The following is a 25,357-nucleotide window of genomic DNA, read 5'->3' on the forward strand; positions in this document are numbered from 1 at the left end:
GAAGGTGGCTAGTTAACTTGGCCATCCTCGACTAGTAAGCTTTCAGTTCACTCAAATACCCATGAAACGTGGAAAATTTAAAGCGGGGAAAGTGATAATTATGAAGAATGAGGACAAGATCACCGAGCACACCAAGCCCACTACCACAAAAAGAAATAAAATAACAAGGCTTAAATTCACTTGCACAATTACTCATTCCCAAGAAATAGTTGGAGAAACCCATTAAGATATAAAATGATGAGCTAGATACTACTAGAGTATGCCTGGGTTTCCAGTGAGCTACTTCTAACTATGTTTGTGAGAGCTATAAGAGGAGATACAAGAGGAGCTACAAGAGCATCTAAACTTTTACAGGAGACCCGAAAGGAAGCTACAAGAGAGAATTGAAGGGAGAAAGGGAGAAAAAACTACCCAAAGTTGTCTTCAAAATCTCATGTGCATGACAGAGTTATCTTGAAATGAGTAAGTGGCTTTCTCCCTCTTTAATTTCCATACATTTTCATGGATAATTCTACTTGCATTAAGTACCTTGTAGCAAATAATTGTGCATTAATTCCATTTGGAAATTGTTATATGTGAAGGAGAGATAGGGACAAAGGAAAGTTTGTTATGATAAAAACTTTTAGAATCTTCTCCCTCTCAGATAAAAAGGAAAATTTGACATTGTCTCTACAACCAAGACTGCTCTAAGGAAAAAATTAAAAATACACCCAAGTAACCCCGAGAAGGAGCAGTAGGAGAAATGGGGGTAGGTTTCAACCAAAGGGGAAGCAACTTTTGACACCTATGAGAAGGCCAACCACTAGAGAAGCCACCACTAAGTATCTCAAAGCATAAATTTCCCTACTACAAGAGAAACAGAGCTTCTACAAGAGAAACACAGTTGCTACAAGAGAAACAAAGCTGCTATAGGAAGGGAACAAATTTGTACAAGAGAATACATTGTGCTACAAGAAAGTCTAGAGAGCTACAAAAATCCTAATTTTGAGGAACATTACCCTAGATTTGAAGCTGGACATCTAAGAGAAGGATTGGGAGTATTAGTTTGCCAAACAATCACAATGAAAAATCATGGGAGGGTTAGTTTCAATCGAAGAGAGTCCACAGACTCATCAAGGATTATAATTATCACATATGCTATGGAGAATATTTGAAAACTTGTATCATGGGAAAACCTTATAAACATTAATAGGGAGAATTTTCTTACGACACAAGCACAAGCCTAATTGGAACTTGGAGAAAAGGATGGATCTATGAAGAACGAGCATCAAAAGAAGAGGAAGAGGATGGAGCAAGAGAAGATGCGCCAAAATTCCTTCTCAGGTAGCTTGGGATGTTAAGGATGCCTCTAGGGCCATGAATGACGCATAATTAGGTCACTAAGTTGTTTAGAGGATGACCAACACTTTCAACAGGGGGGTATGATGGGCTTCCAAATTAGACAAAAATTAAGGCTCATCTAACCATCTTATAGAACATTAAACCTCTGTTTTTTACATTAGATGACATTTTTTTAGCTTTAATATGTTCATTAACAAGGTTTAGAGATAATTTCATATTTGTGCGTAATACTATTTATTTTTGTAGAATATTGTGAGAATATTGGGCAGATTATGAAGATTTGGAGGATGAGATAATCTAGGACATTTCTCCCTACTACAAGAGTATCAATATTGGATTATTAATGAACAAAATATCATGAAATTATTGACAAATTCTAGAGCTCCAGTGATTGAGAAAATCTAGGAATGTGTTCCCTGTCCTTTAATGCAAATTCCTAGTGTTGGGAATCGGATCTGATATTTGAGGTATTTTGGAGGGGAAAGATTCCTCCTTTCAAGGAGAATGCTTCCTCATCAATTTGTATAAGTAAAAATTCGAATTTTCCTCTAGGGGCATGTATTTTTGAGTCTTCTTGTGGAGAAAACTTGTTATTTAGCAACAACACTTTCATTTCTAGCAGGGATGTACTTGGATTGATTCAAATAATGGATTTTGGTGCCATTTTTAGCTTATAAAGCTTGATTTCCTTCATATGACTTTGATTTTCCTTGGGCTTGGCCATCCGTAGAGCCTTAGGCCCCTCTTTTATAATTTCTTTATGTCTTTTGAATGCCTTTTTCACTTGCATCTCTTATTTCTACATTTACTACCCATGCTTCGTTTGTTGTAGGTTACATTGGTTAAATGATTGAATTGATTTGTTTTGTAGGTTATTTACAAATTCATAGGCATTATTCATCCTTATAACAGCTTTGAAAATTCACCTTCATCATTGAGCTACTTGGATTGGGTTACAAGTTCACAAATTTAGAATTTCTGGAAGTCCCTTGTAGCAAAATAGTAGTATTTTTCTACTATTTTTTAGAACATTTTAATGAGATTAATTTTAGTTTATTCCACTTGTATTAGATCTTAAAAACATTCAAGTTAATAACAAAATTTACCCCAAATCATTTTCACTTGATTAGGTTAGGAATTTGGTAGGTTAACTAGCTCACTAGTTCTTGAATTTCTAGTTTTTAGAGTAGTAATTTTCTGCAATTTTTTAGCATGTGTTAACGGGTGTGTTTTGTAGTGATTCCACTTGGAATGGAGTCCTAAGACACCATAATAAATAAATAAATAAAATTCCATCCTATTTTTAGTTGATTTACTTGGACATTGAACAACTTATCTCCTCTTCTAGCAAAATAGGGCCTCCTCTAGCTCCTCTTGTAGCACGTGTAAACTTGACCATATTTACTCCAAAAGCTTGGTTTTTGTCTCTTAGGCTTGAATCATGACCCCTAGAATATGAAAATATGATTAAGGAATACCAAATACCACTCTAGACCCACCTTTCCTTCACTGCAAGTACAAATATGCAATTAGAATTAGAAGACATATTTCCACATTTGAATAACAATGAATGTTTTCTTATGAAATGTACATGGATTTTGTTACTAAATCTAAGTTTCCTTGAACACAGTGATAAAAAGGGTGATTCATCAATGAAAATTAGATTATACTTGATTATTTAATTCATGTTTCCTTAAGGTTTCAGTTACAAGCATTATTGTTGAAAAGATCAAATTTCCTTTTTCAAAACAACATTCCACATTCTGCAATTAGAGTATTAATTTACATTCTACAAGTAGACTAATGTTTCCATTTTTGCAATTAGGTTAGTGTTTTATTTCATGATATTCACTTAATTGAATCATATCAATTAAGGAAGGACACATTACATGTCGCACATATAGTGTCAACACCTCTTAAGTTTGTACAAACCTCCGGTTGATAATTTAAGTTTGTAGCCTTGGGAGTTGCAGCATTCTTGTTGCAATATTGAGGCCCATCACAAACTACCACTTGCTAAGACATATATTTAAAAACATCTACTTTGATAAATCAAATCAAACAATAATTCATAAAATCGAGTCAAACACAACATTTACATGGAGGAGAGGCCACTAGGTTATAACACCACCATTTATTTTCAGGTTTGAATTTGTGATAGAGTTAGTGCTCTTAGTTTTAATACTCCTAGCATCTCTAGTAGTGCAATTATTCTTAAAAAAATGAAAATCTCATGTTTGGCCTTATTACTCTGTTGACACAACCTACACCCACTAATCCCCCGTATCTACCCACATAATGCTTAAGAAATATTGAACTACTGAAATTACTAAGATAAGAGGATCACAATTCCCTTCTTTAAAAAATATGGGCACAATCAATGACATGGTAACAAGGCTCTTATTAACAATGTTTTCCTACTCCTTTCTTAATAAATATAATAAAAGTTTTTTTTCTCAACCAATTTTCTCCTAATCTTCCTTCTCACGCTTTCCAAGCCATCTCTGAAGTAACTAACACACCTAAACAGGATTAGGGAAACAATATTAGTGTTATAGTTATAAGTACTTGTCACATGAAAGGAACTTAGTGGTTTAAACCTCTCCCCTTACAATATTAAACCCTATTCAATTTAAGAACCATATGCAAAGATTCTTTTATCAAAACTTTCTTCACAAGGTTCTAACTTCAATGTTGACTATCCTTGACGAGAAAAAATGTTTTCCTTGGATGTGATTTTCACCACTTTATTAGTACTCATCTAGGCTACTCCTGAAATTTTATCTAGATTACTCTGAGTCCCAAGTTCATTATATGAACTACTTCATTTCTCGAATATGCTTGTTAGTTTTTTAAAACAATGTGATAGATCATTGAACCAACTAACTGCACAAATGCATGGATCATAACCATTAATGGGTACCTTAAATATTCTTCTAATCAATGAGATAATCAACCACATGAACATTCATCAATGTATTTCTCCAACATTCACAATAATGACATGTTCTAGTAAAATGAGATATGAAAACTCTTGTACATAGTTTAAGTGAACTTACCAGGTTGAAATTGTGTCTAAATTAATATACAACATGTTTTAAGAAATGACATGTCTTATGACAATCAAGAGTGTATAATAAAATGAAACAAATTGTTAAAGAATAATGAAAATATCCACAATAATAATAAGGTTTCATGATGCTCATAATGATAAAGGAATTAACTATGTGATCAAGAGAACAAAGTATAGAAATCATCTAAGGTTCATTCTTAAACCTAGTGGTGTAATCATAGGATATTGGATAATCCTACTATTCTACGTTAAATGGATGTTAAATCCACCTCCCTATAGAAATATCATACTTAGTGTTCATATTCCAAAAGAAGAGATAACATAGGGTATATTGCAACTAGATTAAATTATAGTAATTATTATGTAATATATAACAATCATGTAATAGTAGTAATAGAACCATTGTTATGTAATTATTAATGTGTAATAATGATAAGTAATGCTTCTTTGTCAAGGACATCACATATATTTATAAAAGTCTATAGTACTTAATAAGTCATAAATTTCATCTATTTTCATATAATAAATAAATATTATCTAACTATGTCGATAGGCATGTTTATTTTGGAATACAGCTTCCAAAATTTTAATTTAATTATAAATAATTATTAGGTGGTTGATAGGTATTTAACATCCATGAAATATTCTAAAATATTATTAGTAGTATATGAAAATCAAAGGTTAATATTTATCTCCAAAGTAATTATTGTCATTTTTTCGTTTAATTAACTTGATTAATTAAAAAAATTCCATATGAGCAAGTACTACACATCACTAAAAGTTCTTCTACTTGGCTAAGTATTTGTCTTCCTTGGGCATAAGGAAACAGGTTAACTGCCCAAGACCTAGAGGTATATGGTAGGAGTGAAAGCCTTCCCCCTTATAGACCACCAGCGGGTCATTCCAAGTGATATGGTTTCCTTGAATAACGGTGGCAAGTCAACATGCATTTTCAAAGAGCAGCCAAAGATGGTTTTCCTGACTGTTGGTTTGACAACCAAGCTATGATAGGTTTTTCCCCCTATTAGAAAAAAAATGCAAGTGCTACATGTGAGTTATGTTGTTTTGGGCATTTGGTTTGATATGTCATGGTACTAGCCCATGGTATTGTAAAAATCCTATTAACAAATGATAAATTTTATTAATGAAAACAAAATTACATGTTATATATGATTATAAAGAATTCATACAGATATTTGAGACTGGTGTTCATAGAGCCAAAAAAAAAAACCATATGAAGATGAAGATAAATAGGTTACCCTTTCCTCCATTTCTTTTTTTCCACTTTCTGCCATTCTCCTTAGACTTAGGTATATACAATACCTATTTGGTTCTCTACATCCATTTTCAAATTTTCCTTATCTAAATCTAGGTTTCCTGAGATGTGTTGATGTTTGTATCCCAATTCCTTAGACTTAGGTCTCCCCTCTGGTTGCGTTGTGGGGTCTGGTGTTAATGAGGCTTCATGTAGAGTTTCCTTATTTTCTATATTTATTGTGGATTTTGAACTTCTTCTTTTGTAAGAGGATCCATTTCTTCATCTTCCTCATTTTGTTTAGGCAGATGTTGTGGAAATTTCCATCCTTTGGGTTTCTTTCCTGGTTTCGTCTTCCTTCGCGACTCTTTCTTGGCCTCAGGGAAGGTATTTTATAGATTTCCAGTCTATCGACATATTCATCATCAGAATGTCATGTTTTAAAAATATAAGTATTGAATCCAACACTACTTGTTGTGAGTCAAGAGGATGTGATTTGGAAATCCTTTGCTAAGATCCACCTCCACACATATTCTGGCGAAAGTGAATATTCATTCTTCAACTCTTTGTGTATATGTATTTATGTATCTCCGTAAGAGATTATTGATGCCTTCTAGTACTTTGTGATGCTAGAAATGTAGGGGAAGATGATGTATTCTAACCTAGACCAGCATTCTAGATACTACCATTGCATTTGCATAAAAAATTAGGAACCATGGAGTGAAAAAGAGTCCTATAGATCCCCAAAACCATGGTCCTTGTTGCAGAATATAGTCGCATTCCTCTGATGATGAAAAATTTACTATGAAGAAATCTTTGGAGCAGAGGTGGATCTCACACTTTAGTGTCTAATTTGTGAATATCTAGTGGAAAAGATCCATTTATTTTGGACATAAACTATTGAATCTACATACAATGACTTGGGCTTCATATGTTGAACGTAGATTGTTTGTTTCTGATAGATCTACAGTCAATGCAGGAACTTTATTCAGTTGTTCCACTATATAGGGGTTGGGCTTATTGTGTGTTTATTATGGATTTGCGGAGGCAACCTATTTTCCATTTAGAATGACATTGAAATAGAGGACTCCTTGATTCAACATTGGTCCTTTGGGAAGACTATATTCAACCGCACCCCTTGCACCTCTTGGTTTGCTCGATCCAAAAGATCCTCCCCACAATCTCATATTTGAAAAGATGGTGGATGAAGGGGTGACATTATAATATTATAATTTTAGTTTATCCTGTATTTATTTTCCTCTGCAAATGAGGCTTTGAAACCTTATTAGGTAACCGAGAGTGTATAGGATATTTTGCTTTAATTTTTTCACTTCTTTAGAACCCTAGACCAAAAAAAGTATTAATTTCCAATAGGAGATCTGATAAATACTTGGAAAGTTGATTGTGGTTCTAGATCCATATTCCTATCCTCACAGTCATGTGTGTCCATATCCAGATCTGTGTCAAATTTCAGATTTGGGTGACTTTGAGGAGATTGTGACAAGAAGAATAAGCTCTTATGTAAGGTTTCATCCCCAGGAAACCTCATATCAGTTGAAAAGAACATTTGATCCAATGAGTTGCTCCATAGATCCAACTACAAAGCTCCTTTTCGACTATTGTGTGCCCACAGAGGGATGTTAAACCCTTGATCCAACATATTTGACTGCGAATCTACTGCTGGGGTAGCTTCAGGAGGGTAAATGACTACTACGCTCTTGGTGGGCCAACGATCTGATCGGATTAGTACCATGCCTGTGGGGATAGCAGATTTGGGCATCAACTTCTATTCAAGGTATTCTTCTTTTCAATATGGATCCAGGTCTGGCACCAAGTTGCATCCCCCTTGACCATCATTCAATCCATCCTGTGTTGTGATGTCCCTCTGACCCTCTGCAGCAACGATCATTGCAAGTCCTTGTGGAGAAGACTTTGTTATGGTGAACAAAGGGCCATGGATCGAGAGAGGGTCAGGATCTGAGTATGCAGTGAGTCAGAACTCATGTAATGTTAGCATTTCATCCACGTCTATCGCTTGGATCTGAAACCGCCCAAATTTAGAGGTTTATGGTTAGTCATAAAGCTTTTCAATTCATACCTCATAATAATAATAATACTAATTTGAATTTATTCTCTTTTAATTATATGTAAAATTCAGCATGAGCTCTGATACATGACGTTATGATCTCATATATTCTTCTATTGTCATCATTCTCTCCACTGAATCTCCATGGATTTAGGCCTAGGGGGGTCTCTTCCCCTCCTCATGATGAGGAATATCCATTTTGTGCCATGATTTCATCTCTCAAATGCAACCCCAGATTAAAATGTTACAATATAAGTTCATTAAAAAGATGAGAATATAACATTGGTTGTCCTAGCTTTGAGCTTTAAGAAAATTTCTTTAACATTCTCTGATATAGATATTTTTGGAAATTTTGTGGGCATGTGGCCTCCACCCAAGTCAGTCGAACAATCATAAAACAAGGCCTCAAAACCTATAATGAAGGGAAACCTTGGATTTTTTGTAGTGGGAATGGTTTCTTTGCTTCTCTCTTTGAGTGCAAGGAGGATAAAGACATTGTTTTCAAAATGGGCCCTATTTTTGGGCTCCTAGGGTATGTACTTGAATGCTTGATCTCTAGATTTTAACCCAGAAAAGAACATCATTATTGTTGTTCTAGTATCAGTAAATCTCCCTTGTTGGCAATTATGATGTGTGAGCGATGAGTGCCTGAAGGCTATTGGAAATGTGGTTATTGTTTCCTTGATCACGTTGAGCCGAAGGGATATTAATTCATGTGTTATAATATTTGTGTAGAAGTAGACCTAGAGAAGGGTCTTCCCTCTAAGATAATTTAGACCCAAGGGGAGTGGAAACATAATCAACCTTTTGACTAAGAGAAACTACCATTCAAGTGTAGGAGCTGCTGTGAATATTGGATTTTTGCTTGTGATATAAAAAATTATCAGCCAGGGAATGGGGATTGCCTGACTCCTACCCAAGAAGAGCAGTGGAACATTGAGAAAAAGGGAGAAAATCAGGGAAAAGGTGGTTTTAAGAATCCCAAAAATTCAGTCAAACACATCACCTCAACTTCGGGCAACCTGTATGAAATCTTGTCGTAGGAACATAATGTTCAGGAGAAGCATCCAATAGGTGGAGGAGTCTTAGGATCTATAGATAACATGGATTATGGAGAAGAAGGGTAGTTTAAAAATGAATAACCTTCAAGAGATGTAGTACCAACCAATATAACCCAGTCTCAAATTAAACAAAGTTCCATAACTCCTTTAAATTCGGAAAGTTTTGAAAAAAGAATTGAAGATGCATCCCCAGTGCCTCATGGTTTAGCAGAGGGAGCTAGAAAAGTTCTAACAAGAAGTGCTAAGAAGTGAATCAACTAGGCAAGTGACTCCACCAGCCAAGAGTTGGAAGTCCATAGAAAATGAGGAAGACCATATAAAGAGGACATAACGAAATCATAGGTGGAGAAAAACATGAAGTTAGGCAACCTCACCAAAATAACAAAAAAAATAAAAAAATGTAACCATTAGAGATTACAAAAGCACCAAGTTTAGAGGAGGAAATTCGGTTGCTTCTAAAATCAAATGAAATTTGTATCCTAGAACATACGAGGTCTAGAACACCCCATTAAATCCTAAGTTGTAAGGGATCTAGTTAAAATGCATAAACCACCAATTCTATTTTTGCAAGGAACAAAATTGGTAGATGAAGAGACTTTGGCTTTGTTAAGAACCTTTTAGAGAGATAGCTTTGGTATAGCACACAACTCAGTTGGAGCTTCTAGAGGCTTATACATGTGCACTCTGGTTAAATTTCTATTTTTTGCTGAAACCAAGTCTTAAAATATAGGCATTGGGTGGTTATCAAGTCATAGGGTAAACACTATAAAGAAAAAAACTCATTTTTAAATGTTTATACTCTAATTTGTTATAATGAGAAGGGACAATTCCAAGACTCCTTGTTAAGATTAAAAAAGGAGCAATAGAACGTCGACAATATTTTTTATGGTGATTTCAACATTGTGCTATTATCTTCACAGGAATGCAGAGGAAATGTCGTAAGGAACCTGTTCCATGAAAGAATGGAGGATTTATTAAGCGAATGGGATCTTCTGGATGTCATCCCAAAAAAAAGAAAATATAGATGGACTAATCTAAGAAGTGGCATTGTTCACATCACAACGAGGCTAGACCACTTATTGATTCATGAAAATTGGTTGGTTAAGGGAATTCAATGTACCTCTTCCATTATGGCTTGAGGAGACTCATATCACAACCCTATCAAGCTACTCATTGATACCCCAGAATATATAAGTCTGATTCTCTTTCATTTTAATCTTGGGTGGCCCCAGAAGGAAGGGATCATCGATTTAATAAAGCAAGCCTAGGCATCCCCGAGGAAGGGTTCTCATACCTTTGTGTGTAAATCTGGTTCAGGTGGATATTGGTGGCCACCCGCCTATTTCACCTAGGCCTCCAGTCGGTTTCATTAGTTTCCTTGATTATAGTAGCATTTACTATTTTTAGTAGTTTTTTGGGTCCTGAACTTTGGTGTTGTTTTGACACCCTAAAATGATGTTTTTCTGAGGTTTTTTGTTCTGAGGTATCATACATGCCAAATGAAGATCATATGACCAAATTATGACCTTGGGAAGTTGGTTTCCAAGCTAACCCCAACGGGGCCTACAACCTCTTGGTGTTCCATATCCTAGGGTTAGGTTTTTGGTTGTTTAGGGTTTCCCTTTGTTGTTCAATGATAAAAAGGCCCTTGAGCTTCATTGTAACACAATTCAGAGGCATGTAGCTACCACATATCTTCTCAGATATAAGCTACCATCACCCGAGCTAGTTTATTTCCATTCTATATGTAAGCATATTTTATTTCTTTGATGTTAATGAAATTAAGTTTTATTTTTGTTGCATCTCTGTGTTTATGTTTATATCTATGTTTTGTTGCATTCCTGCATAAGTTCAGATTAGTGGTATTAGAGTGGTATTCTCTTTATCTGTTTTTATTTACATGTCTGCAATGAGGTTAGGGTATAAGGAGTTGGGCTCGAACTGGTTAAACCTTTGCAAGACTAGCCTCGCGAACTTTGCAATCCTCCATTCTGTATGTAAGCATATTTCAGTTCTTTGATATTAATGAAATTAAGTTTTATTTTTGTTGCATCTCTGTGTTTATGTTTATATCTATGTTTTGTTGCATTCCTGGATAAGTTCAGATTAGTGGTATTCTCTTTATCTGTTTTTATTTACATGTCTGCAATGAGGTTAGGGTATAAGGAGTTGGGCTCGAACTGGTTAAACCTTTGCAAGACTAGCCTCGCGAACTTTGCAAGCCTCCCATGGAAAAATGAAAAAAGATGAGGGATCAGGATATCTTTTCAAAATATTGCTCAAAGAATCCCTCGAGCAACAAAGGAACACGATGATGGACAAATTTTCCCAAATCCTTCAGCAACTACCCACAAGTGATGATTCTTCATCTAGCAACCACTCTGGAGGCATCACACCCTTAAGGTACAAGTCAACTTTGACATTCCCATATTTTAAGGCCAAATAGATGCAGATAATGTAGATAGATGGTTAAATTTCTTGGAAGTATATTTTTCGGTTCATGACTTTTCAAATCAAGAACAAATTACTTTTGCACTCCTCAAAGCTACCCCCAATGTTAAGGACTGATGGGAAACCTACTGTGAATAGAAGGATGAGAGATAACCCTCACTGTTTTCAACGGCGCCCACTTGGAATTCTTTCTGATGTGCTATCAAGGAACAATATTAACCTGTTGGGAGATATGAATATAAATACATAAAGTGGACCACGTTGTAGTAGTAAAGGGACCAAGACATGCCAAAGTTGACAAATATTTTTCATACTCTTCATAAAAAGTTGGGTATCAAGGATTATGAGTGGCATTTGTTACTCAAGTACCGAAACTGTCTACACAAGTACATCCAGGACAAGATGGATTTCATGGACATATCATCACTTGGCACCATCTATCAATACGTTGTCAAGATCGAGAATAAATTTAAATAGAAGAAGTGAGACTTTGGATCTACGAATCCAAAGAAAAGGAAAGGCTCCCCCAAACCATATAAAAAAGGAAGAGTGAAGGTGGGGTGACCCACAACAACCCATCAAAGCCTCAAGCAAATAAAAACACCACGAAGACAAATAAGGACAGAGGAAAATGATATGAGTTCCAAAAGAGCCCCACTCACAACAAAAGTGAGTGTCGAGCCAAGTAGTCATTGGTGGTTGAGTTGCAGGCTTTCGAATCATATGCGTGCTCCGACATGAGTTAGAACCCAACAAGGGGAGTAGATTATTGATGTGGAGCCCAATGCCACCATTTCCACCACCAAGATCTAGAAGATGCAGCTCGAAGATCCACAAAAGGGGGAGCATTTCTTTCACTCACAAATGTGGTTGAAGTGTTCTCCACTCCAGTTCATTGATGACATCGAGAGCCCAAATAACCTCATTTTAGAATAGGTCATGAAGCAATTAGGCCTACTGACCACACCACACCCACATCCTACACCATTTCATGGATTCACAAAGGAAAATATCTCTACGTCAGCCAACAATGTTGCCTTCCCTACAACATCAAGCCCTTTCAGAAATGAGGTATTATGTGATGTTACTCCTCTTGAAGTTTGTGATGTATTATTAGGTCAACAATACTTGTGGAAGCATAATGTTGTGTATGAGTCTAGGCCTCATACTATTATTATTACTTTGGGAAATAAGGTATACAGGATACAGAGGTAGCAATGCCTACTACCATCTCTTTGATCTTTGGAAAGCAATGCAGTAAGCTAATTTCCCGGACCAGAAAATTTGTCTTCCTTATGATTTTCCCTCGGGGAAAGAAGAAGATTATGGCCAAATCCACAGCCTCCAAAGATGGCTCATTCGCATTGCAGTATCATATGGACAAGGTCATCGAGGAGTATAGGGACATCTTCACCTCACCCACAGGGGTATGTACCCCTACACTGTCATGTCAAGCACTCCATCAATCTTACACCAGGTGCGTCGCTACCCAATGGACTGATCTATTGATGCTTTGTTGTGGAGAATGATAAAATCAAGAGGAAAATTCAGGAGTTGTTGTAGAAAGGGAAAATCAATCAAAGTTCACCACCCTATGGGAGCCTAATTGTGTTGGTAGAGAAGAAGGATAGGACTTAGAGACTTTGACTTGACTATTGGGTGTTGAATAAGATCATTGTCCAGAACATGTATCCAATCCCATGGATTAATGAACTTCTGGACCAACTCAAGGGAGCCAAATATTTCAGAAATATTGATTTGAATTTCGGTTATCACCAGGTACCAATCGAACCCTCTGATGTGTGAAAGATTTCCTTGAAATCCAAGGAGGACCTTTTTGAATGGTTGTTCACCCCTTTCGAGTTGACGAATTCCCCTGCATCCTTCATGAGTTTGATGGATGACATATTGTGACCCTTCACCAAATCATTCATGGTAGTGTATTTGGATGACATCCTGACCTTTAGCCAGAGTTGGGAAGAGCACCTTCATCATATTTGACAGGTCCTCCAAAACCTGCATCAACACAAGTTGTGTGTGAATTTGGAGAAATGCACTTTTTGTATGAACTAGGTTCAATATTTGGGGTACATCATTGATGAGTGGGGTGTGCATGTGGACCCAGCCAAGATATAACTTATTCGAGATTGGTCAGCCCCAACCACTCTAACATAGATCTGCGTCTTTCTAGGGATTTCCAATTTCTACGCAGGTTTTTGTTTGGCTTCTCTCATATCACTTGGCCTTTAGTCAAGTCACTCAGGGCAGAGCAAAAGAAAAATTCATTTTATCCAAATCCCAGTAGAGGGTGTTTTCTGATTTGAAGCATCACCTCTGCTATACACCAGGGCTCACATTACCAGACCTACAACAACCATTTTAGATTGAGACATATGCCTCTGACTGTGATATTGGTTTCCTTCCTACTCAGCAGGGCCATCCAATGGTGTATCATAGTGAGACACTTTTAGACATAGCCTGGAAGTATCCCACCTATGAGAAAGAGATGTATTCCAATGTACGAGCCTACCGATAATGGAAGCATTACATTATGGGGAATATAGCAATCATCCACATAGACCACCAACCCTTGAAATTTATACAGACACAAGGAAAGTTGCAAAACGATTGCCATTAGAAATGGTCCACATGCCTGCAACAGTTTAATTTAAACATTAAGTACAAGAAGGGCAGCATAGACAGTCGGTTCGTAACTGCCTTTTGTCAAGCCTTTGGTCTTGTTGGATACCAAGGTCACTAAGTCCACGACCTTTCACTCCCAAACTGATGGCCAAATAAATGTCGCCAATAGGATGATCATGCACATGCTACGTATGTATGACTCAAAGAACCCATGCACATGGGATGAGAGACTCCTCTATGTCCAACATAGGTACAACAGGGCTCTCCATAGCTCAACTAGACAGAGCCCCTTTTAGATGGGACCGAGATTCTAGCCACTATGTCCCATTGATGTTGCCATACCATTTGCAACTATTCAAGAAAATTCAGCTCATGACTAGTCTGAAGATGACAGGGCTAACAACTTCATTGAGCTCATTCAACACATCTTCCAGTAAGTCCATGACATATTAGACACAACAAATGCAAAGTACAAGCAACATCATGATCAACATCATGTGCCACATAAGTTCCAGGTGGGAGACAACATTTTTTTACATTTTCCAAAGGAGTTCCTCGTTGGGTCCCACGACAAGCTTCACCCACTTTGACAGGGGCATTACACCATCACGAAAGCTATATGGGATACGCTTTCGAGCTTAATATTCCTCCATTCCTTGGCTTGCACCCAATATTTAATGCGGATTGGCTGCGGGACATACTCTCCCCATTGTTGGACACATTTGACATTGCTGAGCAGTTGACACAAACAAATCTCAACCTAAATTGTATCGAACATGACAAAAATGATAGGATCATTTACGCACAGATCAAGAACACTCGCCAATAGAGGATCCAACTATATCGAGTTGTCAAAGCAAGCCAACTACTTCACTAGGGAAAGTGGCTCACTAGGGACCAGGTTCAACAGAGATTTCCTCACCTCATGGACGCTTTGCACACAATGGGGACCATTTCCTCCTAAGGGGTGAGGAATGATCCAGGTTAATATTGGTGGCCACCCGCCTATTCCACCTAGACCTCCAGTTAGTTTCATTGACGAGCCTCATCATTGGGTAACTGTATGGACCTTAATACACCTCAAAGCTTACTAAAATCTAATCGTCTCATAATTCCTTACATGTTTTAATTATATTTTGGCTAATGAGATGAGTAAAAGTAAGATGTTATGTCTTGTGGTCTAACGTGCATTGATTGCAAGTTTTTGGGAGAAAATCATGGCAATTTTAGCTAATTAAGATCAGGAACTCGAATGAGACAAGGAGGAGAGATTATAGGAAATATATCCTCCTCATTAGATCTTCAATCATTCAAATATTCCTCAATCAAATCACACTAGCTCGAAGTTGCAAGCAGCCGAGCCATAGAGATCATGGGCAGCCGAGCCAGTGACAGTTAAGAACTAGTTCATTTTGAGTTTGGGAGCCAAATCTCCCTAGATTTAAGGAAGTTTTTGGAGACTTCAATTGTATAAATGGGAGGCCTAGAGCCTCATTAGGATTCATATTTTTTATGTAATAGCACTAAGCATTTTCAAGTTAAAGTTTTGTGGCAAAACATTGTTATGTAATGTTTGATATGATAATGAGAATGAACATTTCCTTGATCCAGTAATGAGTTGACTCAGAGGGCTAAAGCTCTTGGGTTAGGGCCCAACCCTAGCAGCAAAGGCTCTTCTTCTTGTACTTTTATGCTTAGGTTATTTCATATATTAAGTGTTGAATTGATTTTAGTATTGTTTCATTGCAAGTAGTGGTAAGTCTGATTAGTTTTCTTCCATTTGTGCATAGCTTTAGTAGTAGTTTTAGATAGGTAAAGGAATACCAAAAAGGTTTATAGAAGGTGGGTTTGGCCTCACTCCTCCCTTTAGGGACCATGGTTTTAGGAAAAACTCCTATTCAACCCAAAAAGACAAAATTCTGATTTCTTATGGAATTTAGGGTTTATCCTACTTAGGCCAACATCTGTTCAGTTATCAAGACTAGTTTTTAGTTTTTATTTTTGACATTTCTAGCTTTGTATTAGATCTCATGGTGTTTCACAATATTTTGCAAGTATTTCCATCAATTAATTAGGCAACTAAATAATGGAATTTTGTTTCTTATGCTGATTAGAAATCTTCTTTGTTTGACATGATTCATGGGTAAATGCCAATGATGTATGTATTGCAGGAGATTTCAATAGTGCATGAAGATCTCATGTCAACAACCCCAGCCTAACCTCATCAATCCATGATCACCAAAAGCCACTAATTCCATCAACCAATTCATCATTCCATAAGAAAAAATTTCTAGGTTTGTTGAGCAAATCCAACCATATTACAAACTGTGGTTTGAGCTCTGAGGAAGGCCTAGCCACTCCCTTGCCTTGTTTCTTCCATCATTCACCTTTGCTAAGCCCTATACCACCTTCCAAATCATTCATATTTCTCTCGGCCAGATCCTATAGGAATATAGGGGATCTTGTAGGAGCATTAGGACATCCTGTCGGACGACCTATAGTGACATGTTTTGAGGCCGAGTTTTGGAAAAGGCATACAGAAAGATAGGAGAAGACCCCCACTTGCCCCCCAAGCCATTTGACCTTTCACAACCATCTCTAACTCACCTTCCATATCACCAAGAATATTTAGCATTCACATTTTCACAAAAAAAGGACAAAAAGGAAAAAAGAGTTATTGTGTTCATTCATATGCACAACAGTAAAATGTTTGTTTATTTTACATTACATTACTAGGATATTTAGGATTACACACATGTTAGCTTAGGATTCTTCTAAAGCAAGATCTCTTAACAAATAGTTAGATGAGTGGTGTGTTTAAAGCATTTATTTCAGTCTTTCATTACTGCAGTAGACAATATTTCCATTCTTCCAATTAGGGTAAAATTCCCCTTTCTTCATTGGTAATCAAACTTCTTCTGAATCAATAGAAGGTTGGTTTGAGAAACCATAGTGGTCTATCTCGATCTCTACAGTGACAAAGAGTGGACCCATCACATTTTCTTGTGTATACATCACTATCACCTCCAAGTTTGTACGAACCCCAGGTTGATAAAGTAAAGTTGGTAGCCCCAGGAGTTGCAACATTCTTGCTGTAATACTGGTGCTCATCACTTTTTGAAGTGTTGCCAGGGAGGTGTCTGTGTAGGTGTGATTTATGCTTTATATATTCCATTTCTTATCTCTTTCATCCCTCTATTAGCTTCATTTCTACAAAAGTAATTGTAAGTTGGTTTGCTTTCCTTTCCATTCTACAAGTAAGATTTCATTCAACAGTTAGTTTCCATTTAGTTTGTTATTTCAATTCTGCAACTAGTCTTAAAGCTTGAACAAAAAAACAAAACAAAACAAAAAAACTTCTTTCATGCCTCGTAGGAATAGGGATAACTTATGGAAATTTTTACCAAATACCCTCACCACTTCAAACAACCAACCTTCCCTCTTCTTTGGTGGCTGTAAATTGGAGGATCCCTTAGGCAAACAACCAGAGATTTTTGAAGAGCCTATATCGGGAGAAGAAGAAGGAGAACCCATTCCAACTAACCTAATGGCTGAAAATAGAAATGACAGAGGAGATAGAGAAATAATTGAGGGTACTTTTCCCATCAGAGAAACCAATGAGGATGAAAAGATGAAAAACATAAGCCCCTCTGCTCTTCCTCACTCCCATGGCCTAACCTCAGAAGATCCAAATACTTTCTTGTTTGAGTTCGCTGTCATATGCAGAACTTATAATTACACCACTGATGATCAGAAGTTGAAATTATTCCCATCCACTCTCAAGGATGCAGCTTTGTGCTGGTTCATGGGATTACCTGGGGATAACATCACAACATGGGATCAGATGCAGTAAGCATTCAACAACAAGTATTAGGACTACTGTAGGTCCAAAGACACTAAAGAGAAAATTCTTAGAATGACCTTGGGGCATGACGAATCCTTAGAGGATTATGAGGAGAGATTCCAACTTAGATACAAAAGGGCCAGGTTCACACTTGATCCTGAATCACTGAAGCTAGTCCTACTCAGGGGGGTCAAGGAAGATCTTCTGGATACCCTAAACCTGCTAGCAAGAGGGGACATCTACCAACTAGCCTATGAAGATATCAAGACTGTCTTTAAGAACCATTCAAGGGAAGCTAGGAAAAAGGGTAGGGGTAGTCAACCAATGGCCAGCTCATCCTCTTCCAACACATCCATAAAAGGTGAAATTGGAAATATGCTGGAGGATTTGAAGAGTGAAATGTTGCAAACCCTTGCCCTACAGTTGGACACTATGCACATCAAGAGAAAGCACGAGGAAGTAGAGAGATCATTAGCCATTTTCTACACTAGATGCATAAGGAGGCACCCTAGGAATGAATTTCCATTAAACCTTATAGAAATTTGCTTGGTCTATGAAGAAAACCACTCCACAGACAAGTGCCCTTCTCTACCTGGACTAAAAGCTATGTATCAGGGAACTGAAGGGGTGCTTGAACAGCTCTTCTACATAAATCAAAGGAGGCCTCATGGACCTCGACCGTACTAGCATGGCATGCAAGGTTAATCCTATGCATATTACAACCTTAACCAAAACACATCCATTCCCTCTTGGGGGACGCCTACTCATCCCTCCTAGTCTACACCTTCTCCTTGGTATTTTGCATCTTAGTACCATTCCTAGCCGACCAACTAGCCATTTCAGCCATATACTCCTCCATAGCCTCAGTGGAATGCACCACCCCAGGGGTGGAGGCCCCCATACAACAATGCTACAACTTTATTGCCTTCACCTCCCACTCAACCACAACTTTTACAACTTGCTCCACCTAAACAACCTTAGATGCCTGCGCAGCCAAATCCGAACCAGAACAACAGGTAGGCATAGTAAGTATACGATGGAGACATCCTACCCTGCTTATGATGTGGAAATTTATGAAATCAACCTGAGGTTTGGGAGAGTACTCGCGTACATCCAACCTGCATCTCCACCAAGGGAGAGTGAGGAGGAAAGAGAGGAAAGTATACCTAGAGTGAATCCACCACCCTTTCTTGAAAGATTAACTCATCCAGTCCAACCTACCCCATAAGAGAATGAACTTCTGGGTGAATTGCAAGATCTATGTGTCAAAATTCCAGTTCTCCAAGCCATTAAGGATGTACCTATTTACAACAAAGTGATTAAAGAGAAGTGTTTCAAACATCTAGGGAGGTGTAAAAGAGACACCCTTACCATTAATGTCATTAGATAGTTGTCCGACTTAATGCTGGGGCAGGTAATTTTCTCGAAGTATTTAGACCTTGGAAGCCCTGTAGTAGATGTGCACATCAATGGTGCCATTGTCCCACACACCTTGATTTATCTTGGGGCTGCCATTAATGTAATGACTAAGGACACCATGCTTAATCTAAATCTCCAAGGTTCATTAAGAAAGATCACAACAGTCTTGCAGCTTGCAGACTGTTCCACAGTAACCCATGAGGGGATTGTTGAGGATGTGATGGTATCCAATGACTCCTGGGAGTACCCTGTAGACTTCCTAGTTCTCCAGCCTAAGACCAAGCTTAATGGTTATGCTCTCATACTTGGGAGGCCTTGGTTAGCCACTGTCAATGCCTACATCAGCTGCAAGGCTAGAAACATGACTATAAAAAATGGACATTTTTCCAAGAAGTTGGTCTTGTACCCTCCTGCTTAGCCATCCTTAGAACATGATTTACCTTTATGGCTAGAAGAGGAGGAAGAAGATGAAGTCTACTCAACCCAAATCTATACCCTAGAAATTACCATGGAAGGAGAACAACCAGATGAAGATGTTTTGATTGAACACATTCTCCAAAATCCAACTGCCAACACCTTGTGCTTAGAGGAAGTAGTAAAGGAAACCAAGAGAAACAATCAGATTGATCTATGCTTAGCTGATTGAAACCCTACTCATGTTAAGACAATAGAATTTGGTCCTGAAAGAACTTTGAAAATCAACCCCTCTTTATGTACACCAAGAAGAAGAGTTCTGCAACATGCTAAGGGAAAATTTGGATGCCTTTGCTTGGAGTTACAAATTGTTATGAAACCATCTCAAGAAAAGATAGAAAAGATAGATCAATGACCTAGAATTCAGCCTCTTCGAGGGGGCAACCTCCTTTACATTACATAAATGAACAATTCTTGGATTATACAAATGAAAAGACCTCCTTTCTATATATAGGAGTCTAAGGGGTCATAACATAATTAGAGCCGGCATAACAGTAATAATGTAAGGGCACAATAATAACAATAGTGGGCTTCTATGGGGCACAATAGTAACAATATGGGCACTACATGGGTACATCAATATAATAAGTGGGTTGTACTAACAATAATAAGGGGTTACATTAGTAGTATAGGGGCCTAACATGCCCCTCTCCTTCAAAAAGCATTGTCCTCAATGCCTGAGTAGTTCTTGATGCTTCTGTATAACATTCTTGTCCTCCCATGTGGAATCTTCAGTAGGTAAGTTCTTCCACTTGATGAGATACTCTGAAATTGATCGATTTCGTAACTATCGGGTTCTTGTTTATGTGACTGCTTCAGGTTCCAATATGATTTTTCCTTCCTCTTCAATTTCTGGCAATATTGTTTGAATTGGGATCTTTTGCAACTTTTGAATAAGTGGCCATAGTTCTTCGCCCTTCTTCCATTCATCCCTTGCTTCGTTTATCCAATCTGGTTGGATAATAGAAATAGCACAAAACAATGCTTCCACATCCTCATCCTTGAAGAGTCTTCCCATTTGGTAAGGTCGCCATCTTTTAAGTGCATGTAGTATTGCCAACATTTCCTTCTCATAAATTGCTTGCTTGAGATGTAGCAGTAAAAATACCCAATCACCTACATCAAAACATTTTTCGCTACGATGTTGATCTACCCGCTGTTTCATTTGATTTTGCACCGAAGTGGCATTATCCTTTAAAATTTGGAGAACTTGTTTTTGATGCTCGATGTGATCTTTCACTACTTGAACCTTTTCTTTCTTGATATGTCCTTCTATCTCTAGAGTTTGAGGAGTGGTAATTTCTTCCAATCCTTTACAAGATATGGTCGGATTCATTTCTTGATGCTCGATGTGATCTTTCACTTCTTGAACATTTTTCTTCTTGATATGTCCTTCTATCTTGATAGTTTGAGTGGTAATTTCGACCAATGAATTACAAGATATGGTTGGATTCATTTCTTCTTTCTCGATGTGATCTTTCACTTCTTGCACCTTTTTCTTCTTGATATGTCCTTCTATCTTGAGAGTTTGAGGAGTGGTAATTCTTGCCAATGCTTTACAAGATATGGTTTGATTCATTTCTTCTTTCTCTAAGGTGGGGCCCTGGCGTATATCTTCTTCTTTTGATGTTTCTTGATCCTTTTCTTCCTCCTCTTCATATTCTATGTAAAATAATTTCTTCTCAGCACACTTATGACCTTTAGTGCATTTTCTATCACAATTGTAACAAAGCCCTTTTTCTCTTTTTTCTTCCAATTGTTGTGGTGTAACCCTTGTAGGTTGTGGAAGGCTAGGAGAAGCAACACTTCCATCTTTATAGTTGTGAGGGGTATGCTTCCTTGTTTCCATAATTTTTCTTTCCACTATGTCACAAAACCCTTTTACTCTTTCCAATTGTTGTGGTGTTGCTCTAAAGAAGGTGTTGCTCTTTGTATCCTCATAATGTGCTATCATTTCCTCGGTGAAAATTGACCACGTAACAAGTTGTTTACGAGAACAAAGCCCTTCATACCATAAAAATTGATCTGGTTCTAAATATGAAGATGCAATACATACCTTTTGTAACAGTGGTACACCATGTAGATCAAAATATTGCTCCATCTGAAGTATCCAATTTACCGGATCCTTGCCATCAAACTTCCTCATCTTACTTTTTCTTGATTTTAGGAGCTCGATCTTGAAATGACTGTAACTCTGTGCTTTTGGATCTTTAAGTTCTGAAATTGCAACCTGTGGTAGCCCTCTTTGTTCTCTTTCCAATACCACCAGTCTGATCCAAATTGGATTCTCTAAGAAAGAGTTATGCACAATCTCCCAAGATGACCTGATTATAGACCTTTCCAGAAGGGTGAACTTGTATGAAGTGCCACGTGTCACTGTTTCGACCTTTGTCTCTGAAAAATATCTACAAGAAACTAAAATTCGTCCTCTTTCTGTACCTTCTTACGAAATTTCAATCCGATGCTCAGAGAGAAAGTTTTGATGATTTTCCCAAGTCACCTGTTTGGAATGTAATTCAGGAGTCTGCAAAAAGACCAACTTCCTCAAATCATATCTCCTAAAATATAGCCCAAAAAGCTCTGAAATTCGTATTTGAGCTTCAGTTCGATATCGTCTCAAATGGGTTTTTTTTAGCTTCTGAAACATCGCAGAAAAAAAGTTATAGCGAAAATGCCACGATGACCTGTTTGGAGCAGCGAAACCCTAGAATCCAAAGCTCTGATGCCAAATGTTATGAAACCAACTCAAGAAAAGATAGAAAAGATAGATCAATGACTTATAATTCAGCCTCTTTGAGGGGGCAACCTCCTCTACATTTCATAAATGAACAATTCTTGGATGATACAAATGAAAAGTCCTCCCTTCTATATATAGGAGTCTAAGGGGTCATAACATAATCAGAGCCGACATAACAATAATAATGTAAGGGCACAATAATAACAATAGTGGGCTTCTATGGGGCACAATAGTAACAATATGGGCACTACATGGGTACATCAATATAATAAGTGGGTTGTACTAATAACAATAAGGGGTTACACTAGTAGTATAGGGGCCTAACACAAATAAATGAAGGGAGTGCACCCCTTGGTGTGTACTCACCACATTTATATCAAAGAAGGTTTCAAATTAGTCTGACAACCCCAAAGAAGAATGAATCTAGCTCTCAAGGATATCGTCAAAGAAGAAATGCAAAAGTTGCTAGATGCAGGATTCATTTACCCTATCTTAGACAGTGACTGGGTTTCTCCTTTGGTGTTGGTTCCAAAGAAAAATGGGAAGTGGAGGATTTGTGTTGATTACAGGGAGTTGAACAAAGCAACAAAAATGGACCGTTTCCATCTACCTTTCTTTGACCAAGTGTTAGATGGCCTGGCAGGGAAAAAGTTTTTCTCTTTCTTAGATGGGTTCAGTGGGTACAATCAAATCCAGATTAGCCCAGAGGACCAGGATAAAACCACCTTCACCTGTCCTTGGGTACTTTCACTTATAGGGTCCTTCCTTTTGGTCTATGTAATGCCCTTGCCACTTTCCAGAGGTTAGTTCTGAGTATCTTTGCCAAGCTAGTCCATGATGTAGTAGAAATTTATATGGATGATTTTACACCCCATGGGTGTGATTTCCAGGAGGCTCTCTCCAACTTGGGTAAGGTTATGAACAAATGCATTGAAATGAACTTGTCCCTTAGTCCCGAAAAATGTGAGTTCTTGATGACTGCAAGGACTGTTCTAGGTCATTCAATATCCCAGAAAGGACTATAGGTAGACCCAAATAAGATAGCCATAAACCAAAGAGTCCCAGGTCCGCAAAAACATAGGGATATCATAAGTTTTCTAGGTTTAGTTGGATAATACAGGAGATTTATAAAAGACTCCAGCAAGTTGGTTTCTCCTTTATTTGGGTTATTGGCTAAAGACTTCGAATTTTTATGGTCAGAAAGCTATGAAGAGGCCCTGGACTCTGAATGTTTATGGGCAAGTTGACTATTGCAACTATTCTCCGAGGCCCAAATTGGGCTGTTACACAAAAATATCGTCACCATGATTATTTGCAGTCAGTATGCGTTTGTCATCACTTGTACTGTTCTCCTAAGCAAGTCTCAGACCTCAGCTCTTCAAGTCAAGCTTTGAAAATGGGAGAAAGACATTAAAAATCAACAAAGCTCTGGTTTCGCACTTTCTCTCACTGTTGCCTGCAGTCCTGCTCCTCCTGTTCACAAAAACTGCAGACCTACCCGCTCTGTCCCTAAAGGAGTGGGTGCGGACCCCTGTGAAAGTCAAAAAGGCACAAATTTATTCTAAAAAACTCACTTTGGGTTAATTCTAGATGATTCTAGAAGGAATTTTGACGTGGATTGGTCGCTCTTAGGTGGTTCATGCATCCCAAAAGAGAAGGAGCTAATCCCTTGATGAGAGGAGTTATCCCTTTGAAGGAGGGCTTTATCCCTTTGAAGGAGGACCTAGTAACTTCCCTCCATTGCACTATAAATTAAGGCATTGGGCTGGTTGCTAGAGAGGTTAAAAGCTGAACATTTTTTAGGGTAAATGCTGGTGAAATTAAGACTTCCTAGTTAAGCTTGAGAGGAGAGATCACATACCTTTTTGGCTTCATTGGGAAGAGAGTGAAACTTGTCAAAGTAGAGGAGACTTCTTGTTGGAACCTGGGAGGAGCTTGTACAGCATCAAGGCACAGGTTGTAAAGTTCTTCTTTGATTTGAATTAATACAATCAGATTCATTTTTCTCAACGAATTGTCTTATGTCATTTGTTTCATGAATTCCTTGATCATCATGTTAAGTATGCTTTATGATATTGGCTTTTCAGATGCTATTTAATTTGTTTGTTTGTTTGTGTTTGCAGATTCGCAACAAGGGAGCTCATTTGGATCAAAGGAGCGAGGCTTCCACAAACTTGCATTGGACCCAAGGTAGGCCTAAACACTTGTTTGCCTTTGTTTATAAATGCATATTTAAAGAAAGATAGTTTTTGATTGGCTTGCTTGTCACTAGATATCATTAGATTCTAGGAAGGTCTATCTTGTCCGCAAGATTGACTCATTCCATGTGACAAAATGGCGACTCCGCTGGAAACTTGATTTTTTCCTTGCTTTTACTTTGACCTGAGAAACTGTGTTTTTGTTTATGTTTTTGGCTTGTTGTGTGTGGAATTGGGTAGATTTAGTAGATCTAGGATTATTTTTTGTTTTTCATAACTTTGGGAGAGGACCGCACCCTCGGCTTATGACACAGTGCGGACCTATCCGCACTTTTTCTTTTAGCACAGAGCAGTACCGCACCTGTGTTAACTGTGGGCCTGCGGACCCTGTCAAAATTTTGGAAAACCTAAAATTTTCTTTGTTAGTCAGCTTAGTTTTTGTTTAGATGTTATTATCCCCTGTCCAGACCTGCATATAACTAGTCAGAAGCTTTCCTTAGTTCATTTCCATTGGTGTTATGGATTTAGGTGAAATTCCTAGAAGTTTTGATTGTTGGGTTGGTTTTCATTTTGGTCTTGTAGTAGCGCTGAGCTTAGAAGCTGTAGAAACCTCAGATCACCTTGGTTTTTACTAGCCTTCTTATGAGTCTGACCATTTGTAAAATCTACCTTTGCTGAGGAATCCACCTCTCTGTTTTCTCTTTACGAAACTTCGAAAAAGCTTGTGTTAAAAGTTTGGATTTCATTTTTAGAAAAGAAAACAAAAATTGGTTGT

The sequence above is a fragment of the Pinus tabuliformis genome, chromosome 5_1, assembly GCF_031772625.1.
Source record: "Pinus tabuliformis cultivar Carrire ecotype Pingquan chromosome 5_1, CPIR1, whole genome shotgun sequence".
Taxonomy (NCBI): domain Eukaryota; kingdom Viridiplantae; phylum Streptophyta; class Pinopsida; order Pinales; family Pinaceae; genus Pinus; species Pinus tabuliformis.